The sequence below is a fragment of the Peromyscus leucopus genome, chromosome 5 (assembly GCF_004664715.2).
Source record: "Peromyscus leucopus breed LL Stock chromosome 5, UCI_PerLeu_2.1, whole genome shotgun sequence".
Lineage (NCBI taxonomy): Eukaryota > Metazoa > Chordata > Mammalia > Rodentia > Cricetidae > Peromyscus > Peromyscus leucopus.
In genome coordinates, this window is record NC_051067.1 from 38,955,285 (window position 1) to 38,975,308 (window position 20,024).

Here is a 20,024-nt window from a genome sequence, read left to right on the forward strand (position 1 = left end):
AATTATAGATGGTTGTGAGCCACCAGATGGTGCTGGGAATCAAACCTGGCTCCTCTGGAAGAACAGCCAGTGCTGTTAACCACTGAGCCACCGCTCCAGCCACAAATATATCCATATATTTTTAAATTTTATCCATTGAGAAGAAGATGGATCAAACGTCACTTTGGACCTCCTGTTCATTCCTTACGAAGGACCCAGACACTTTCACCTTCTAGCGATCAGCTCTAACCCAGTTGTCCTGCCCAAGAAGCACCTGGCACGATCTTCTAGTATAATCTTGTTTAAATAAAACACAATTGCTCTGCTGTCTCCTTGTGAACAGACAGCCACCCAGCAGCTGGTGACATTGTGTACAAACTGCTCGTTTGCCAGCTTTAGTTCCTTTCTCTCTGAAATAGAAAGGTAAGTACATCTCTCCCTCCTGCGGCTCTTAATCTGTAAAAGGTAGACTCAAGCTTGGTCCATACGGTGTCTCTGGAGTGCTGTGTCTCTCACACATCCCCTCTAGACAAATCATGCTGCCCATGCCTGATAGAAAGTGCATTCCCCAAATTATGAGCTGGACATGGTGTTTATCCTCTGTAATCCCAGCACTCAGAGGCCAAGGAAGGATGACCATGAGTTCAAGGCCAACTGGGATATATAGTGAGTTCTAGACTGACGTGAGCTATAAAGTGAGACCCTGCTTTTAAAAACAAAAACAAAAACAAAAACAAAACTGTAAGATATGTTGTAAAATATTCTCTGAAATTTGATTGGATATGGGCTTTTTTAAAAAGCAGAGATAGGTTTTTATGAAAAGATATTTTTAAAATACAGATGTTTAAATAGAAGAGTTTAAGAAGACTTTTAAGAGAGAAAGAGAGGTGCTCAGAAAGACACACTCAGAGTGTGGGTGTGCCTTCTCTAAAAGAGTCCCTTGGACATGGATTTTGAAGAGAAATGTTCTAATTTTTCCTCCCACTTTTGAGTTTTAGCTTCAGAATTCTATTTAGTCACTAAATTCAGCAGACTGGCTAGTGAACAGAACTTTGGGGTGGGAGGAAAGGGTGCCCAGGCTGACCTCGACATTTGCTATGCAGCTGCAGATGACTTGGAACTCCTGATTCTCCTGCTTCACTTCCCAAATGCTGGAGTACACAGGCATGCACCATGACGCCTGTCTCAGGAGACTGAAATGTAAACTAAAGAGTTTCCAACAATCTAACATCTGTACAGTACACACCAGGTATTGAGTGATGGCCATGATGACCTGTTTGGAAGAGATATTCATTCTTTGGCTGATAACGTCAACATTAATTTCTTCTAAAATGTTAGAGGCAGAAATTCAAAAGGAAAACCTGTTGTGAATACACGGCAGCCTCCACGAGGCCATGCTGGTGGAACTCGAATGACCACTTACGGCATTACAGAGCAATCCCAAACACTGTGCACTTTAACTTTCGGGGTGAGAAACCATTTGGCTTGTAAGAGGAAAAAGTGAACCCCGAGCATCTGCTGGCTCAACAGCTAACTGCTTGAGCTGGTGAGTCAGACAGATAGGCAGCCTATCTTGGAGTAACAGACACACAGCCTGTCTCACAGTGGTACAACGCCTTTCCTGGAGAAGTCAACCCCTGCCTCGTGGTTCCCTTCCCCCTTTCTGGGAACAACAGTGTGCTGAGTGCCGCCTTCTTCTGACTTCTAATACGGTCTTCCACCTTCATTACACACACAGCCTTCCCAGTACCCTCAGTGAGTCCACCAGCTGAAGCTTTGAGGACAGAAAATCCAAGTGAGGGTGTCAGGTCATGAAATGTCCTTGGCTTTCCTGGCATTGGCTCCAAGCTTCTGCAGCTCCAAAAACCTGACTTCCCCCAGTTAGCCCCACCCTCCAGCAGCTTTTCTTCTTCTCTTCTTTGTCTCCTCCCCTCCTCCTCTTCTTTCTCTCTCTCTCTCTCTCTCTCTCTCTCTCTCTCTCTCTCTCTCATTTTTTCTCTCTTTGTTTCTCTGTGTGTGTGTGTTATATGCGTGTATGAAAGCTTGTGTGCACAAGTGTACACATGCATGCATGTTTACATGAAGGCATACATGTACTTACGTACATGTGTGCTGAGGCCACAGAACAGCCCTGGGTGCCATTTTTCAGAGCCATTCACCTTATTTTTTGAGACAGGCTCTCCCCCTGGCCTGAAGCTCACCGAGTAAGTAGGCTAGGCTGACTGCCCAGCAAGCCTCAGGGATCTGCCAGGCTCCGCCTTTGCAGAACTGGACTTTATAAAAATACAGGTTCTAGGAATTGAACTCCGGTCCTTGTGCTTGCAAAGCACACCTTTGCCAGCTGAGCTGCCCCCATGCTGTTTGCTGCTAGATCCTTCAGAAGTCTTCGTTTGCTCTCCTTACTCTTTCCTTCTCAGGCACAGGGAGTTCTCATGCCTCCTAAAAGCTGGGGTTCCCTCGTTTGCACCTCTACATTCTCCAATCATCTTTGGGTACTTTGGTTCCACTTCATAGCTCTGGTGGCTCACTCTTGCTGAAGTAAGTGTGGTAGGGTTTTGAGACCCCGGCCAATGCTCCCTTGAACTGCAAAAAGGTACTCCCCTGTGGACGAGCTCTGCTCCTGAAAAGCAGAGGGCTCTGGCTCTCTGCGTCCTTCTGGCCATGGATTGTGGAGAGGTTGGAATGTTGAAGGTCCAGAGCCTAATGATCATTTAAATTGGGCTATCTCTGACCTCATTAAGAGCCACATTCATTGCCCACCTCTGTGTCTGACCTAACATCTTTGTGACTATCACACAAAACCTTTTAGGATGTTTCAACAGGCCACTGGTATGCTAGTAAGGTTTTGTCAATTTGACACAGACTAGAGTCACCTGGGAGGAAGGAACCTCTGTTGACCGAATGCCTCCTCCGATGGGCCTGTGGACATGTCTTTGTGTCTCCTTGATTGGTGACTGACACGGGAGGCCCCGCCCACTAGGGTTGTTCCTACCCTTAAGCAGGAGGTTCTGGGACTGTAAGCTGAAGAATGAAATCAACCTTTCCCTCCCCAAGTTGCTTTTGGTCATGGAATTTATTACAGAAACAGAACACAAATGAGAACCACTGGCTGCCACCCACCCCATCGCTAAGAATGCCATCAGGTAGCATCTATGGCAGAGGCCTCCTGCTTCACTGGAACCACCCCCTGGCACTCTCCTAACATACCTGAAAACTGCCTTGTGCTATGGCTTTCTTTGTTCTGTTGCTGTACGTGAGTTTCTGCTAAGGGACTGTTGCTATGCTGAAACAGGGGATTTAGGGTAAACTGCCTCTGTATGCCCAGGCCATGGGCACTCAAACTGGGCTCCAGAATAAGTGGCCTCTTATCCTCTTGAGGGGTGACTTCTAGAGTTCTAGAAAGCATAGTAGATTAACTGCAGTAAAGGAGCAAGTTTTTTAAATTTCAAAATAACTGCAGTAAGGACTTTGAATGTTCTCTATATAAAGAAGTAGAAAATGCTTGAGAAATTGGAAAAACTCATTGCCCTGACTGGATTATTATAGACTGTATACATGCAATTTGAAAACATAACAGGTGAATATATTTGTGATAACACCAGATAACACAGCCACGGGCCACTGAAAATGATGTTCAGGCATGTTTTATTACCTGAAGCATTGGCTTTATCATCATTGTCTCCATTGGGAAAACATATCCAGTATGGATTTTCATTATTTTTAAGACTTATTTTTATTATTTTTTAATTATGTGTAAGTATGTGTCGTGTGGATATGTGCGTGTGAGTGCAGGTGCCCAAAGAGGCCAGAGATGTTAAATCCACTGGAGTTGAATTACAGACAGTTGTGGGCTGCCTGCTATGGGTGCTGGGAATGGAATCTGGGTCCTCTGGAGGAGCAGAAAATATTCTTAATCATTAAGCCATCTCCAGTGCAGTTTGGTTAGTTGGTTGGTTTGATTTGGTTTTGTTTTGTTTTTGTTTTTTTGAGACAGGGTTTCTCTGTGTAGCCTTGGCTGTCCTGGAACTCATTCTGTAGACCAGGCTGGCCTCAAACTCATAGATTTGCCTGCCTCTGCCTCCCGAGTGCTAGGATTAGAGGCCTGTGCCACCACTACATGGCTCGTCTGTTTAATTATTAGCTGAATTTATTCAACAGAAAAACGATCATATTAACCTGACTTCTTTCCATTTACTTTACCTACAACTAATTTCCAAGTTTTGAAAAAGTTAAAGCTGCAACATGTTGCTAAAATGGGTGTCCAGACTTCCATTTTGTTACTACCCTTTCGTTATTCGGGTTGTTTCCAGTTTTGTTTTTATTAGAAATAATCACTCTAAAGAGTGGTGTGTATGTCAGCTGTTCACATCTAAAGAGGTCTACACCAGTGTGTCTAGTTGTTATCTCTGAATATTCATCTCCAACTGGTGTAGCAGTTGTGTGCTTTTATGAATTTGACTAACCCCACAGTCAATCAAGGTGTTCCCCATCCCTATCCAAACATCAATTAGTCCTAACTCCAGCTAATTAGCGCATAGACTTCCCCAGCAGATGTGAAAAAGGATGAGTTCCCAGGTGCTATCGGCAGCCATGTTGGAACCATAGACATTGACTAGAGAATACAGCTAACATCCAAGGAAAAACAAAGTTAAAATTCTCATAGAGAAGAAAGTCAGGGTAGTGATTGAATCATATCAAATTCCATGTTAATTCATTTAAAAACTGGTTGTAGATGACCGGAGAAAGAGCTTGGTAGTTAAGTGTATATACTGCTCTTACAGACAACCCAAGTTCAGTTCCCAGCATTCAAGCTGGGAGCTTAAAATGACCTGTGATTCCAGATCCAAGGGAGTCCAAAGCCTCTGGCCTCCTTGGGCCCATGCACATACTCCCACACAGCTACATAAAAATGAAATAAATCTTTTAAAAACTACTTTTTATGGGACAGGAGAGGTAGCTAGGCAGTTAAGGAGGGATGACTCAGAGGTTAAGAGTGCTTGCTGCCATGTCATGAGGACTAGAGTTTAGATAGATCCCAGCACCCACATCTGGCAGCTCACAAACACCTGTAACTCCAGCTCCAAGGGATCTGATGCTCTCTCTTGGCCTCCGAAAGTTCCCGAACACACAAGTACGCATACACTCCCCATACACATAAATAATAAAAATATAAATCTAAAAAGCGTTCTACACACAGAGACAGAATGAAGAAACGCTGCAGCAAACAGCTGTGTCTCCCTTAGGCTTTATCATATTTTGGCCTCTTTGTCTCAGACATGGGATGCTTTTTCTGCCTTTTCTAAAGAATGCACAGAAACACTGTGGACTTCGGATATTTTTCAGGCTGGAAAGGTTGTTGATGTCTTATTGATGGCCTTAGGTGGTGATATCCCTTTGATTTTCCATAGAGATAACCATATTTATGTAAATTAGACAGTATTCTCTCCTACAGATGTCCAGGAGCAACTTCTTTCCAGCACTAGGGATTGAGAGCAGGGCCTTGCTCATGTTGACAAGTGCTTTGCTCTAAGGTGCAGCCCCTGCCCCAGCCAACAGCCTACACTAAGAGCTCTTCTTCAGCGCTTCTGACTTCTTTACCCAACTTCATTCAGGTGCCGCTTAACAGCACCTCTGTGCCCGTGTGGCGGCTCAGCAGCACTCACACAGACAGCACGGAAGGAGGAGAGATTAACCCGCCGCCACGAGCATTGACAGAGGGGGACTTAGGAAGCGGAAAGAGCTTCACCCTTTCCTTTATCTCAGGTAGTTCCGACAGGCGGGTCCGAGGCTTCTGAGAAAGTCTTAGGAGTTCAAGCAACATTGTGGCAAGGAGGCACTTGATGTCTGGACACACTAGTCACATTCTCTCTGCAACGTTGCCTGGAGTGGTGACAGCTAGCATGCTTGCCTTGTTTCTTACACCAGTAGGGACACGTCTGATCTTGGGTGGAGAGCAATATTAGGAAAGGCGCAAATGGGTATCTCGGTCCTAAGTGAATGATCCTGTGATGACTCATTTATGTTGTCAACTTGACTGCATTTAGAATAACCCAGGACGGGGCTGGAGAGATGGTTCAGGGGTTAAGAGCACTGACTGCTCTTCCAGAGGTCCTGAGTTCAGTTGTTGATTACAGATTACCTGAGTTCAGTTGCTGTTCCAGAGGTCCTGAGTTCAGTTGTTGATTACAGAGACAAAAAAAAAAAAATAGCTAATACACTTCCCAAAGGACGGCCACTGCTGCTGGACATAATACCAATCTTTCCATCAGTCTTTCTCCTTAAATACCAAGGGGACATAGTAGCTGAGGTGGCTAGCAGGCATTCCCCTTGTCAAAGCATGACCCAATGATGCATATACTAAGAACCGAGGTCTGAGTCCTTAGCACAGCACCATTGCCACCTGGTGGCAGCCAGGCTATACCAGGACACACACATCCACCATAGAAAGACAAGTGATTCTTCTTCATGGAAATTGGTTCTAGTCTCAATTTGGATCTGCTTTCAGAGTCCGGACACATCACACTGCACAGCTATCATGAGGTGGTTCCTTTCATTGACAACTCAACAAGTCTACAGTCATCTAGGAGATACACAGTCGTGTGTGTGTGTGTGTGTGTGTGTGTGTGTGTGTGTGTGTGTGTGTGTAAGCATTCCCAGAGAGGTTTCACTGAGGAGGAAAGAATCATCCTGAATGTGGACTGGACTGTCATGAGTTGAGATTCTGGACTGAATAAAAGCGATCTGAGCGCCAGCATTCATCTCTCTCTGCATCCCAATGATAGGTGCAGTGCGACCAGCGTATCGCACTCCTGCTGCTGTGCCTTCGCCGTCATGATGGACTGTCCCCTCAAAGTGTGAGCTCAATACGCCCTTCCTTAAGTTTCTTCTGCCAGACAATTTGTCACAGCGATGAGATGCTAATACAATCATCATTGTATTCCATGTAGTATTTTTACTTCTAGCAAAGACACTTAGTTCACAGCAAAAGGAGCAGAGCAGTGGGCACGTGGCTTTGGAATGCACCGGTCTTCATCATTGCAGTTTTGAGACTGGCCTCAAACTTGCAATGTAGCCAAGAACCACTTTGAACTCTCAACTCTCCTGCTTCTCCCAACTGCTAGGATGGAAGGTGTATACCACCACACCTTCTCAATTTCACTGGCTGTGGGAGATGGCTGGAGTCCAGCTCCGATCTACCGAAGGGTTCTTGTGAGGAGGAGAGAGGAATGAGGAAGTATGAGATAGAAAGAAGGAGATGATATGAAAGACAGACACAGAATAGCTTTGGGAGGGCCCTAGGTCAATGCCCAGTCGCCTAGAGGTTTATTCCAAAGAACTTTTTATACAATGCTAAGAGGCGAGGCAAAAGACCTCTCCCTTTCAAAATCAAAGCATAATGTACAGCCAAGTGTAGGCCCTTCAAAACACCTGGTAAACACGCCTGTGGCCCAATCATCCCATTATGCAGCCCTGCTAGGTAAAGCAAGCTCAGATTCTCTGACCTTGAGTAATTTGGGCCCCCACAAGTGGCCTTATCCATGTCCTAGAAAGCAAGGGGATTCCTACTAGCAAGCTAGGAATGGGTTAGCCAAAACTTAAGTTATAGATAGTGCCAGTTAGGGGACAATACTTTAGAAGAGTATGTTCTCACAGACTGCCACTTGTAAACTTATATGACAACCCATGTCTGGTGTCCTTCCTCCCATAGGTCTGGCTTTCTAGGGGAGGATAATTCTGCTTATTTTCTTATCTAACAGCTGTAGGATTCTACATCCCTTCCCATGATGCTGAGTCCTATTGGTTGGAGGGTGGTAATGCCAACAGCAGGGTTTCCCCCTCCCGCTGAAATGAAGGGCACAGGAAGACAATGTCTAGACACTGGGGTGACAGATCCAGATACAAAAGGGAAATCAGGTTGCTGCTACACAGCAGGGCCTAGGAAGTCTATAGGGAAACCCAAAGAATTCTCAAAGACAACTTGTGCTGGCCAGGTTTAATATCAACTGGACACAAGCTAGAACAGTGGTTCTCAACCCTCCTGACACTGTGACCCTTTAATACAGTTCCTCATGTTGTGGTGACCCCCAACCATAAAATTATTTTCATTGCTACTTCATAAATGTACTTTTACTACCTTTATGAATTGTAAAGTAAATATCTGTTATGCAGGACGGTCTTAGATGACCCCTGTGAAAGGGTCATTTGACCTCCAAAGGGGTCTTGACCCACAAGTTGAGAATCATTGATCGAGGAGGGACCTTCAATTAAGAAAATGTCTTCAAGGCAGGTGGTGACCCACGCCTTTAATCCCAGCACTCAGGAGGCAGAGGCAGGCGGATCTCTGTGAGTTTGAGGCCAGCCTGGTCTACAAAGCAAGTTTGAGGACAGTCAGAGTTCCAGGACACAGAGAAACCCTATATCAAAAAAGGAAGAAAGAAAGAAAGAAAGAAAGAAAGAAAGAAAGAAAGAAAGAAAGAAAGAAAGAAAGAAGGGAGGGAGGGAGGGAGGGAGGGAGGGAGGGGAGAGGGAGGGAGGGAGGGAGGGAAGGAAGGAAAGGAAAGGAAAGGAAAGGAAAGGAAAGGAAAGGAAAGGAAAGGAAGTGAAAAGAAAAAGAAAAAAGAAAATGTCTCTACAAGATGAGATGTAAGCAAGCCTGTAGGGCATTTTCTTAATTAGTAATTGATGTAGGAGGGCCCAGCTCATTGTGGGTAAGGAGACCCCTGGGCTAGTAGTCCTATATTCTAAGAGAAAGCAGTCTGAACAATCCAGTAACAGCACTCCTCCATGGCCTCTGCATCAGCTCCAGGTTCCTGCTCTGCTTGAGTTCCTGTTCTGACTCTCCTCCGTGATGGACTGTTACCTAGAGGTAAGTGAAATAAAGCCTTTCTTCCCCAACTTACTTTTGATCGTGGTGGTTTATCACAGCAGTAGAAACCCCCCAGCTAAGACACAACTTAATATCGCTGTTGTCTTGGTTAGAGTTACTATTGCTGAGATGAAACATCATGACCAAACGCAGTTTGGGGAGGAAAGGGGTTGTTTGGCTTACACTTCCACCTCTCTGTTCATCAATGAAGAAAGTCAGAACAGGAACTCAAACAGCAGGAACCTGGCTGCAGGAGCTGATACAGAGTTCATGAAGGGGCGCTGCTTACTGGCTTGCTCCTCGTGGCTTGTTCCTCCTGTTCTCTTACAGAACCTAGGACTACCAGCCCAGGGATGGCACTATCTACAACGGGCTAGGTCCTCCCTTAATCACTAGTTAAGAAGATGCCCTGCAGGCTTTCCTGCAGCCAGATCTTCTGGAGGCATTTTCTCAATCAAGGTTCCCTTCCTCTTAGATGAGTATAGTTTGTGTCAAGATATATAAAACTAGCCAGGGGCTAGAGAGATGGCTCAAAGTTTAAGAGCACTGACTACTCTTCCAGAGGTCCTGAGTTCAGTTCTCAGAAACCACATGGTGGTTCACAACCATCTGTAATGAGGCCTGGTGCCCTCTTCTGGCCTGCAGTCATACATGCTGTATACATAAGAAGTAAATAAATCTTATTAAAAAAAAAAAGCCAAAAAAACAAATAAACAAAAAAAAAAAAAAAAAACTAGTCAGCACACCCATGTTCAGTACTATAAGAAAGAAAATTGACAATCAGGAGCCTGGAAGAAGTAGCCCAAGCCATTTCTAGTACCTGATATGTACTGGAAGCAAGTTTCAGGCTGGACTGCCTTCCTCATCCTAAGTGCTGTGTTGTGGTACCCATGGGGATTACAAGAGCTGTGCCACTGTAAACTTGAGCAGGTCCTCTGTCTTCTCACTTACAAGAGACAGTGCTGGCATGCAGACTGTTTCCATACATCTCACAGAACTACTATACCATCCGAGGCACCAGCCTTCAGGCACATAGGACATGACCAGCCCTCAGACCACCCTCACCACCCCAGGACTACAGAGGGAGAGATGGTGCATCTGTGTGAGAACCTAGAACCTGCAGGTCATAGACTCACCACCCAGAATCCATCTTGCTACTCCAGGGGCTGGGCCTGGGCAAACCCATGCAGAAAAACTCAAAACAAACAAACAAACAAACAACAGATGTGCTCTATGCATAGCTCTACAAAGTGACAAAGAGTACCTGTTAAAGAATTCAGCCGGGCGTTGGTGGCGCACGCCTTTAATCCCAGCACTCGGGAGGCAGAGCCAGGCGGATCTCTGTGAGTTCGAGGCCAGCCTGGGCTACCAAGTGAGCTCCAGGAAAGGCGCAAAGCTACACAGAGAAACCCTGTCTTGAAAAACCAAAAAAAAAAAGAATTCATGTGTTCACCTATAGACACATGATTTTTAATAAAGAAGCAAGAAATATAACTAGAAAACAAAAGACAGCATCTTCAACAAATGATACTAGTCAAACTGGATGGCTGCATGTAGAAGAATCTGTAGTTATCACCCCATACAAAACTCAACTCCAAATGGATTAAAGACCTTAACATAAAGCCAGATACACTGAAACTGATAGAATAGAGAGTGGAGAACAGCCTTGAACTCATTAGCACAGGAGAAGACTTTCTGAACAAAATACCATTAGTACAGGCACTAAGATCAACAGTCAATAAATGGGACCTCATGAAACTGAAAAGCTTCTGCACAGCAAAGGTCACCATCATTCAGACAAAGCAGCAGCATACAGACTCTGGAAAAAAAATTCTACCAACTACACATCCAATAGAAGACTAATATCCAAAATATAGAAAGAACTCAAAAAACTAAATATAAAGAAAACAAATAACTCCATTAAAAAATGGAGTACAGATCTAAACAGAAAATTCTCAAAAGAGGAAACTCAAATGGCTGAGAAATGCTTAAAGAAATGTTTAATATCCTTAGTCAACAGTGAAATGCAAATCAAGATTCCTTTAAGATTCCATCTTATACCTGTCCAAATTGCTGGGATCAATAAAAAAGTGATAGCTTATTCTGGAAAGGTGTGGAGCAAGGGGAACATTCATCTACTGCTGGTAAGGGTGTAAACATTTCCAGCCACCATAGAAATCAGTGCAGCATTTCCTCAGGAAGATGGGAATCAATCTACTTCAAGGTCCAGCTATACCACTCTTGGGCAAATACCCAAGGTCACTTCATCCAATCACAGAAACACTTGCTCAACCATGTTCATTTCTGTTCTATTTATAATAGCCAGAAACTGGAAACAACATAGATGTCCCTCAACAAAATAATAGAGAAAATGTAGTATATTTACACAATTGAGTATTAACCAGTCATTAAATAAATTGAAATCTCGAGCTGGGCAATGGTGGTGCATGCCTTTAATCCTAGCACTTGGGAGGCAGAGGTAGACCAATCTCTATGAGTTTGAGGCCAGCCTGGTCTACAGAGCAAGTTCCATGACAGCCAAGGCTACACAGAGAAACCCTGTTTTGGAAAAAAAAAAAAAATGAAATCATGAAATTTGCTTAAATGGGTGGAACTAGAAAAAAAAATCATCCTGAGTGAGGTATCCCAGATCCAGAAAGACAAATATGGTTTGTTTTTACTTACATGTGGATATTAGCTGTTAAGTCAATGATAACCAAGAACCACAGAGGTTAAGTATGGAATAAAGGACTAGGGGTTGGGGGAGAGTAGATCTCCCTAGAAAAGTGGAATAGAATAGATAGTTATGGATGGACGTGGGGGAGACTGGGATGGGAGGATGAAATGGAGAGGAGGAAGGAAAAGGGGGATGAGGGTGGAATATGGGGAGAGACAGCTAAAGTTAAGGGCCATTTGAGGAGTAGTATGGAGACCTAACACACTAGAAGTTTCCAATATATACATATATGAAGATGATCTAAGTGAAGTTGCCAAATAATAATGAGGGTGCCCCAACTAGACATCTCTTGTCCCCTCATGAACTTCCAGTGCTGGGATTGGGTTACATCTAACTGATTTGTTGTCCAGTGGGTTCCCTGAGAACCCCCAAACAACCGAGGCTGTTGCCAAGACTACAGTTTGCTCTCCACAAAATGGCAAGGCCCCATTGCTGAAGACAACACAACTCACTGAAGTCGAGCTGGCACCCATATAGAGCGTTCACCCGCTATGTGCTAGCGTCTTTGGTACAGAAAAGTGCTCTGTCTGCTACCAAAGGAGAAACTCAAACAGGAGCCCAGCTTCAAAATTTTGATCTGCAATGGTGTTGCCTGTAAAATATGGTAGTGCAACGGTGGCACGTGGTTTGTGGGAGTAACCGACCAGTATCTGATTTGATTTACAGCCCACTGCAAGAGCTTGAACCCATACCCAACACTGCCTGGGTGACCAAGAACTTGAAACCAAATAGCCCAGGGACATAGGGTGAAACCAAATACTACTGTTCTAAACAAACAAACAAACAAACAAACAACAACAAAAGCAGCACTAAAATGACTCCTAATGACATTCTGCCATCTTCGTAGTTCAGTGCCTTGCTCAGCCATCGTCAGGGAAGCTTCCTCCTACAGCAGCTGGGAACAATACAGAGACCCACAGCCAGACATCATTCAGAAAGTGAGACCTTTGAACGCACAGCACTAAACCGGGTGTCTCCATCAAATCCCTTCCCTCGGGGCTCAGGAAACCCTGAAGAAGGGGAGGTAGAAAGAGTGTAAGAGCAAGAGAGGATGGGAGGCAAGAAAGCAAGGCCCTCTAGATCAACAAGAGCAGAGCACATATAAACTCTGAGAGACTGTAGCAGCATGCACAGACCTGCATGCGTCTGCATCAGTTAGGGTTCTAGAGCTGAGAGAAATGAGCACAAGCCCCTGTCCATCGCCCAGAAACAATCACCAACTGATAACCACTCGCAAGTGGAAACTTAGTTTCCTCCTAGGGAGCCTCACTGGGCAAACAAACTGCTCTTAGAGGTAGGCTGCCTTACAGATCTGGGTGGTCTGTGCAGCCACCAGGTGTGGTAATGTCTGGGCCGAGCTGCTGCCGAGGGCCATGTCTGGGTCCATGGTCCTGCTGCAGCTGGGGTCTGTGATGGATTTTGTTAACACAGGGCTCATTGGAGCAACGCTGTAGAGCCAGGCCTTTGGACATGAAGCAGGAGAGCTTGCCTCCCCCCTCCCTCAGAGAGAGAGAGAGAGAGAGAGAGAGAGAGAGAGAGATGGGGGGAGGAGACTCACCCCTCACTACAGGTGTACATCTCACTCGCCTGGGCAGCACACTAGAGCTAACCTTGTATTTGGGGGCACAGGGGAGCCAACCCTGAGGGTGTGAGAGCAGGAGAGCTGATCCCACCCCCCTCCTCTGCCATGTGGTGGCATGGGTGAGGGAAAGATGCCCTCCCCACTCACTCATTAGGTTTTCTTTACCCCAATAATAGGTTTTTCCACCTACATAGTAAGCCAGATCAAGCCACATTGAGAACATAAAAGACCAGGTTTATTCTGGGCAAAACAGCTCCCGGGTGTCTCCTCCAGCCCCCAGAGATCAAGGTGGGAGAAGGGGGCAGGAAAAAAAAATCACATGGCCGATCTAAAGCAGGGCCTTTATGTACCCTTAGTAGGTGGGGGTGATGATGGGTTCGTGCCCAAGTATGGTATGCTTTAGGCAGCAGGGTCTTGGGCAGCCAGCAGCTTCCAGGGAGGAACCTCCACAACTTCCAGGAACTCGGAACCGGACTTTTTGGCAGTTTTTCTTTGCTAGAGAGTCTCTGAGGGCAGGGTTTGGAGAGGCAGGGGTGGGGCAGGAGTGAGCTGTAGGTTCCAGCTCACCCTCTTGTGGCAGGTGAGAAGACTGGCACCGGGATCACAAGAATGGGAAAGCTAACCCCGACCCTCTCCAGCTGCAGCGCATAAAACAGCAGGCTCCGCCCACCACCGCCTACCCCAATCCCCCCAATCTGGGCAGGACGCTAGAGCTGACCCTGATGTCGGGGATGCAAGTGAGCCAGCCCTGAGGATGTGAGAACAACAGAGCAGAGCCCCCCCCCCATACACACACCCTTGTCTGCCATGTGGTGGCAAGGATGAGGGAAAGATTCCCTTCCCTTCCACCCCTTGCTACCTGTGGCAGGAGAGAGAGAGTTGGCCTGGGGTGGTGGAGGGGTCCCCAAAACAGTGTGACCACACAGCTGCCATGACAGGCTTAGGGGCTTAGACACAGCTTCTGTGACCGGCTTACTAGCAGGCAACAACCAGTTCCGGGAAGAGCCTTAAGCTGACACCACCCAGGGATCCTCCCAGGGATGGGGAAGTACCTAACATCCCAAACATTCCAACCATTGGATAAGGTGGCCAGATGTCCCTGAGTCTAGCACACACATGTTTTTGTTTTACAGATACCCCTAGACAATTGTCAGTCAGTCAGGGTCATGAACCCTGGAAATCCCCTCACCCCAACCACTGCTATGATAAAAAATCTACCCTGCCTGAGCTCTGGGCTCTCTGCTCTCACAGCTGTGTGGGACAGACAGACCAAGCCCGGGAGCTTAAAGGTAATAAAGGCTCTTTGCTTTTACACGTGGGATTCGGTTTCCATGGTGGTCTTTTGGGGGTCCCCGCGATTTGGGCATAACAGGGTCACACACCAGCTGCAGCACACAGGAGATCGGACCCTGCACCCCATCTAGGCAGCACACTAGAGCTGGCCCTGTTGTTGGGGGCACAGGTTAGCCAGCTTTGAGGGCATGAGAGCAGGAGCTGACCCCACCCCCTTCATCTGTATCCTACAGCAATCAGGAGAGGGCCCTGCACCCGGCCTGGGGAAAATAACAGAGCTGGCCGGGGTGATGTGAGTATGGACGACCCGGATCTGAGGACCCCAGAGCAGGAGAACTGGCCCTGCTCTTTGCTGCAGGCTCTACTGGGTGAGCTGGCCCAGACGGTGCTGGAGAGCTCACCCAGGTAGTGACCATGAAGGAAAGCTGGTGGGCTGACCAATGCAGTTACCACCCAGAACCAGAACCGGGACTATGAGTTGGCCCACCCCAACATCCACTGAACTGTTGGAGCATGGGAAGGGAGGAACCTATAAATCCAAAACAGCAGGATCTCCACGACACAGGACAACAAAAGGGTATCCAAGAGGAGTCCCAGTGAGAGCCGGTTATTGGTGGTGTAGCAGAGACCTCCAGCCAGACCAATGTTTACTCAGGCAATGAACACTTGCAAGTAAAGATGAATGGACAAAGGGTAAACTGTGACTCAAAGGGCCACACTACAGCTTCCAGGACAGGATTCTCCTGCTTTTGTTTTGTTTTGTTTTGTTTTGTTTTTTGTTTTTTGTTTGTGGTTTTTCTTTTAAATCTGGTTTTGATTGGGGGCGGGCAGGGGAAGGTTGTTGTAAGGATTCTGTCCTTAATTATGTCACCAGCCTGCGTCAGCGTCCCAGCCTAAAAAGCAGGCAGGCCCTCTGTGTGTTCTCCCCTTCTCTTTCTGCTCTCTCCTTCCAGCTGTTCTCTCTCTCTCTCTCTCTCTCTCTCTCTCTCTCTCTCTCTCTCTCTCTCTCTCTTTCTCTCTCTCTCCCTCCCTCCCTCTCTTCCTCCCTCTCTCCCACCCTCTCCCCCATTCTCTCCCAATAAAGCTCTAAAGGGTAAGCATGGCTTGTGATTCTTCCGACCAGCACTCTCCTCTGTTGTCATGGCCATGGCCGCTAGCCAGGAGCAGCGCCACAGCATAACCAACAGTTGTCAGGGAAGAGGGTGGATGCCAGGGGACAGGGAGATAAGTGGGATCTGATAGGAATTCCAACCACGCCCCCATGGCCGTGCACGCCCAGCTGGACACTTAGTCATCTCTGCCTAGTCATTTCTAGGTCATACGTCCTGCATGACCCATGTCCCACATGTTGACCACATGTTCTACGCGCATGCATGGAATAGCCACGTGGGCCTGTGTGCGCGCAGGTGCGTCCTGGCCTTTATAAGGTGAGCCCCATGTTCCCCTGCTCCCTCCCTCCCTCCCTCCCTCCCTCCCTCCCTCCCTTTCTCCTCTCCTCTCCTCTCCTCTCCTCTCCACTTCTTTCTCTTTCTCTCTCTCTCTCTCTCTCTCTCTCTCTCTCTCTCTCTCTCGTCCTTCCACAGGCCTGATCACCTCTATCCCTTTCTCTTTGTCTTGATAAAACTCTTGTTAGTGGATTCTGTCATGTTGTGACTTTTCCTTGGGGGCAAGAGCACCGCAAAAAAAAAAAAAAAAAAAAAAATCAGGATTGGAATGCATGATGTGAAATCCACAAAGAATTGATAAAAGTTAAAAAAAAATGGCCAACTGAAAACGAACTCAACAGCATCTTTGTTGGTACCTTATGTCATAATATCATGTCAGGGCTCCTCCACCCCTCCTCTTTTAAAATTTTATCATATTTTTATTTTTCTTTTACTTTGTTTTTTTCTCTTTCTTTACCCTACAGATCCTTTATATATATTATGGCTTCCAGTTTAGTGTTTTTATGGGATTCCTGAGTGTATAAACACAAGTAGGTCTCTGTTTCTTGTGCCTTTTCTTAGGCTCTCTTCATTTTGTGTGTTTGTGTTGTCCAATCCCAATGTGTTCATTTTTTCTTTTATCTTATTATATTCTATTTTTATTATTATCCCATAGAAGCCTGATTCAAATGAGAGACAGAAAAGAGATGGATGTAATGGGAGAGGAGGTGGGGAAAAGCTGGGAAGAGGAGACGGGGGAGAACCATAAATGGGAAGGAAAAAATCTATTTTCAGTTAAAGGAAAAACAAAGAATTCATGTGTCTAGAGAGCTTGCCAGCTTTCCACAGTACTTGTCAATAAACTAGACATAGGGCTGGGGACATGTCTCAGTTGATAAAGCCCCTGCCTCACACACGTAAAGACCTGAGTTTGGTTAACCAGAATCCAGGTAAAAAGCCTGACCAATATACATACTTGTAACCCCAGTTATGGAGAAATGGGAGATGAGACAGGGAGATCCCCAGAAGCATGCTGGCCAGCTGATCTAGCCCAGGCTGCAGAGCCCCAGGCTAACAAGAGACACTGTCTCAAACAAAAAGACAAAGGTGCCTGAGGAATGACACCAGATGTCATCCTCTGCCCTCTACACACTTGAGCACACTTGCAAATACAGGTATGTGCACACAAACACAAATAATAATAAATGGGTAGGTTTACAGTCTATGTGTTTTGCCTCAGATAACCAAGAAAATATTGTTTTCAATATTGCATCAAAATCCTCCCCAACTAGCTCAAATGGAGGTCAGCACAGCCATGAGCAAAACACACCAGGCCAGGACAGGAAGGTTCCATTTCAGACTTTGACAACACAGGCTGTCATTCTAGCCCAGGCTGGCCTATGTTAGAAATGTGCTCAATAAAAAGGAGAGGACTACCTCATCAATTACAGTGTCTTGGTGACACTTGAGTGACTTCTGCTTGGAAGGCTGTATGGTCTGAAATTCAGAGCAAGCACACATGGTCAGGGTAGCTTCTGTCTTTTATCCCTAGGGCATGGGGGACCTGGCTCTTCCTCACTAGCCTATCACATAGCCCAATGTGTTACCTTGGAAAGCACCTGGGGAAGGAGACCAGAGGGAAGGTATAGATATGACAAGGTTTAAACACTGAAATATTCCAGGAATTTATGAGTGTACGTGGTCTCAACTTCAGCGATGAATCAACATTTCAGGAAACTGAATACATGTGGTTAAACAAACAAAACTAATCTAACCAAAGCAGGCACAGTTATTAAACCTGTTTGTGAGATGAGACAAATTTCTCAGACTTCAAACTCACTGTGAAACCCAGCCTACTCTCAAACTAACAGCCTCTTATGCCTCAGCCTCCTGAGTGCGGGGCTTCCACGTGTGAGCCAGCCATCCCTCCATTGGCTACAGCTTTTGTACCTCTGTGGAGTAAGATTCCTTGGGGATTCTGCCTGCGGCTTTCTACGTCAGAGGGCGGGGCCCTAGGACAGAGCCCAGCGTCATCAGCCACAGTGGTGTCAATGCAGATGTGTCAAAGCCTCCAAGCCATTTGCATTAGATCTCAGCAAAGGCTTGCTGGAGCCACGCTTCTCCACGCCAGCAGCCCGCTATGGCGAACATCTGCTTCTTCTAGAAGCCCTGCTTACAGAGGTCAGGCCCATTGTACGATCGAGTCTGCCAACTTCAGCCCATTCCCCCCCCCCCCTGTAAATAGTACATAAGATGCTATACCTCTTAATACGCTTGCGTCTGACCTAGGATACAGACTACGGAAGACCTCCCCAGCCCACCTGTGCTGTCTTCTTTTATCCCTTGGCATTTCCCAGTCAGGACCTTGTCACTGAAGGACCACTTGCTGGTCCAGGTTGCAGCCATAGAGATGGTTAAAAGAACTTGCTGTCAAGCCTGATGACCTGAGTTCAGTCCCTGGCACCCATAAGGTGAAAGGAGAGAACTGACTCCCCAAAAGTTGTCCTGTGATCTCCACACATGTGCTGTGACATGTGGAGGCCCCCTAACACAAAATAAATACATATATGTAAAAGAAAATTTTTTAGGAGTTCAAGGTCATTCTCAACTACACAGTCAGTTGGAGATCAGCCTAATCTACAAGAAACCCTTCCTCAAAAAAAAAAAAAAAAAGCAAGAGCCAGATGGTGGTGGTGCACACCTTTAATCCTAGGGGTACTTGGGAGTCAGAGGCATGTGAATCTCTGTAAGTTCAAGGCCAGCTTGGTCTACAGAGTGAGTTCCAGGACAGCCAAGGATACACAGAGAAACCCCGTCTCGAAAAACCAATAAAGAAAGAAAGGAAGGCTGAGAAAGAAGGAAAGAAAGAAAACAAGATGCTAGGGAGATTATAAAGCTCATTCAAGATCTCTTCCAAATGTCTGTGAGCCCAGACAAACTGGTCTTTCCCCAACAATAGCATCCCTGCTGAGAACCAACAGAAGCTCTACCGGAGACATCTGCTACCAAACTCACTCTAAATAAGTTTCCCGCCTGGGTGCTATAATGCAGCTGTGAATCCAGATATTTCTACCCTGTTGCAGATACTGCACCCACTGAAGGAAGCATTTCATGGAGACTCGGGAAGGCAGTAACAGGAAAGACACCATCTTGCCTAGTGGGAGGTGACAGTTTCCAGAAGTATGAGTCCACTGATCTGATTCCAGATACTTTTTTTCATTAATCTGTTACTTTCTGCAGGGTGAAATTCTTTCCATGTGATAGTCACAGCGTAGTTGGGCATGACCCAGGCCTGTAATCCCAACACTTGGGAGGCTCCCCCAAGAAGACGGTAGTGAGGCCGGAAGATGGCTCGGCCATTTAAAGGCTCGGCTCACAACCAAAAATATAAGAAGGCGGTAGTGAGTTCGAGGCCAGCCTAGCTCCACAGGGGACCCTGCCTCTGAAGAGCAGTCATAGTAACAACAGTAATGAGACAGGAGTGGAGGCAAAGCCCCAGCATTGATTTGGAAGATAGGAAGCCCACGCCGCAATAGGAAGTTCTTCGCAGAACACATTTATCTATTAGCATAACAGATGAAATGCACGCTTAGCCCAAGACTCTTTCCTTACTACCTTCCTTTGCTGGTGGGTCCGGGTCTCCAGCAGCAGCAGCAGCAGTAATCCCAGCTTCTCGGAACCACAGTAGCAGGAACAGTGGCAGCCAGAGCACAGAGCACAGCGGGCCACGGCGTCGGGAAAGGGGCCAGAGTTGACACGACTTGCGCAAAGCAGCTCTAACTGAGCCAGCAATCTCACTGCCTCCAGCGAGACCTTTCACCGTGGAAGGCTTCCTTCTGGTCCCTGGGGTGCATCAGAGCTTCCTGACATCTGTGTCTTAGCCATAGAGTCGCACTGTGTCCAAAGCCTTCTACGTGCTCTTGGTTGGCTCTTCCACTTATGTCTATTTCTCAGCAATGACTGGGGGGGGGGCGGGGGTGCTGTCTCTACATGTTACATCCCATGTATTTTAAAGCTTTTTGGGTGCCTTAACTTTGTCACGTCTGAAGGTCATTACGCAAGCTTGACTGTTAATAATTTTCTATTCTAAACTTCTAGTATGAGTGGGGTAGTTAGCCTATCAGGCACTAGCAGGTGCCCAGC

General features: G+C 46.4%; 1 protein-coding gene and 1 long non-coding RNA gene across 4 annotated transcripts in view; one reads left to right on the plus strand and one right to left on the minus strand.

Annotated features, from left to right (window-relative positions):
- Nucleotides 1-19,812, minus strand: part of LOC114700822 (cytidine monophosphate-N-acetylneuraminic acid hydroxylase) — a 141,819-nt gene extending 122,007 nt beyond the window's left edge. The window contains exon 1 of one of the 2 annotated variants that reach the window (XM_028880621.2): nucleotides 19,497-19,812. The gene's annotated coding sequence lies outside the window, so the exon portion shown is untranslated. The remainder of the gene's footprint in view (nucleotides 1-19,496) is intronic. The other variant, XM_037205875.1, reaches the window with a different exon arrangement.
- LOC119088033 lies at nucleotides 2,967-8,817 on the plus strand. Of its 2 annotated transcripts, XR_005091591.1 has the most exons (3): nucleotides 2,967-3,228; nucleotides 6,762-6,833; nucleotides 8,780-8,817. It is a non-coding gene; the product is annotated as an uncharacterized LOC119088033 (long non-coding RNA). The 2 variants fall into 2 exon arrangements; XR_005091590.1 differs by lacking the exon at nucleotides 8,780-8,817 and having other exon boundaries at nucleotides 6,762-6,911.
- Nucleotides 19,813-20,024: the final 212 nt, after the last annotated feature.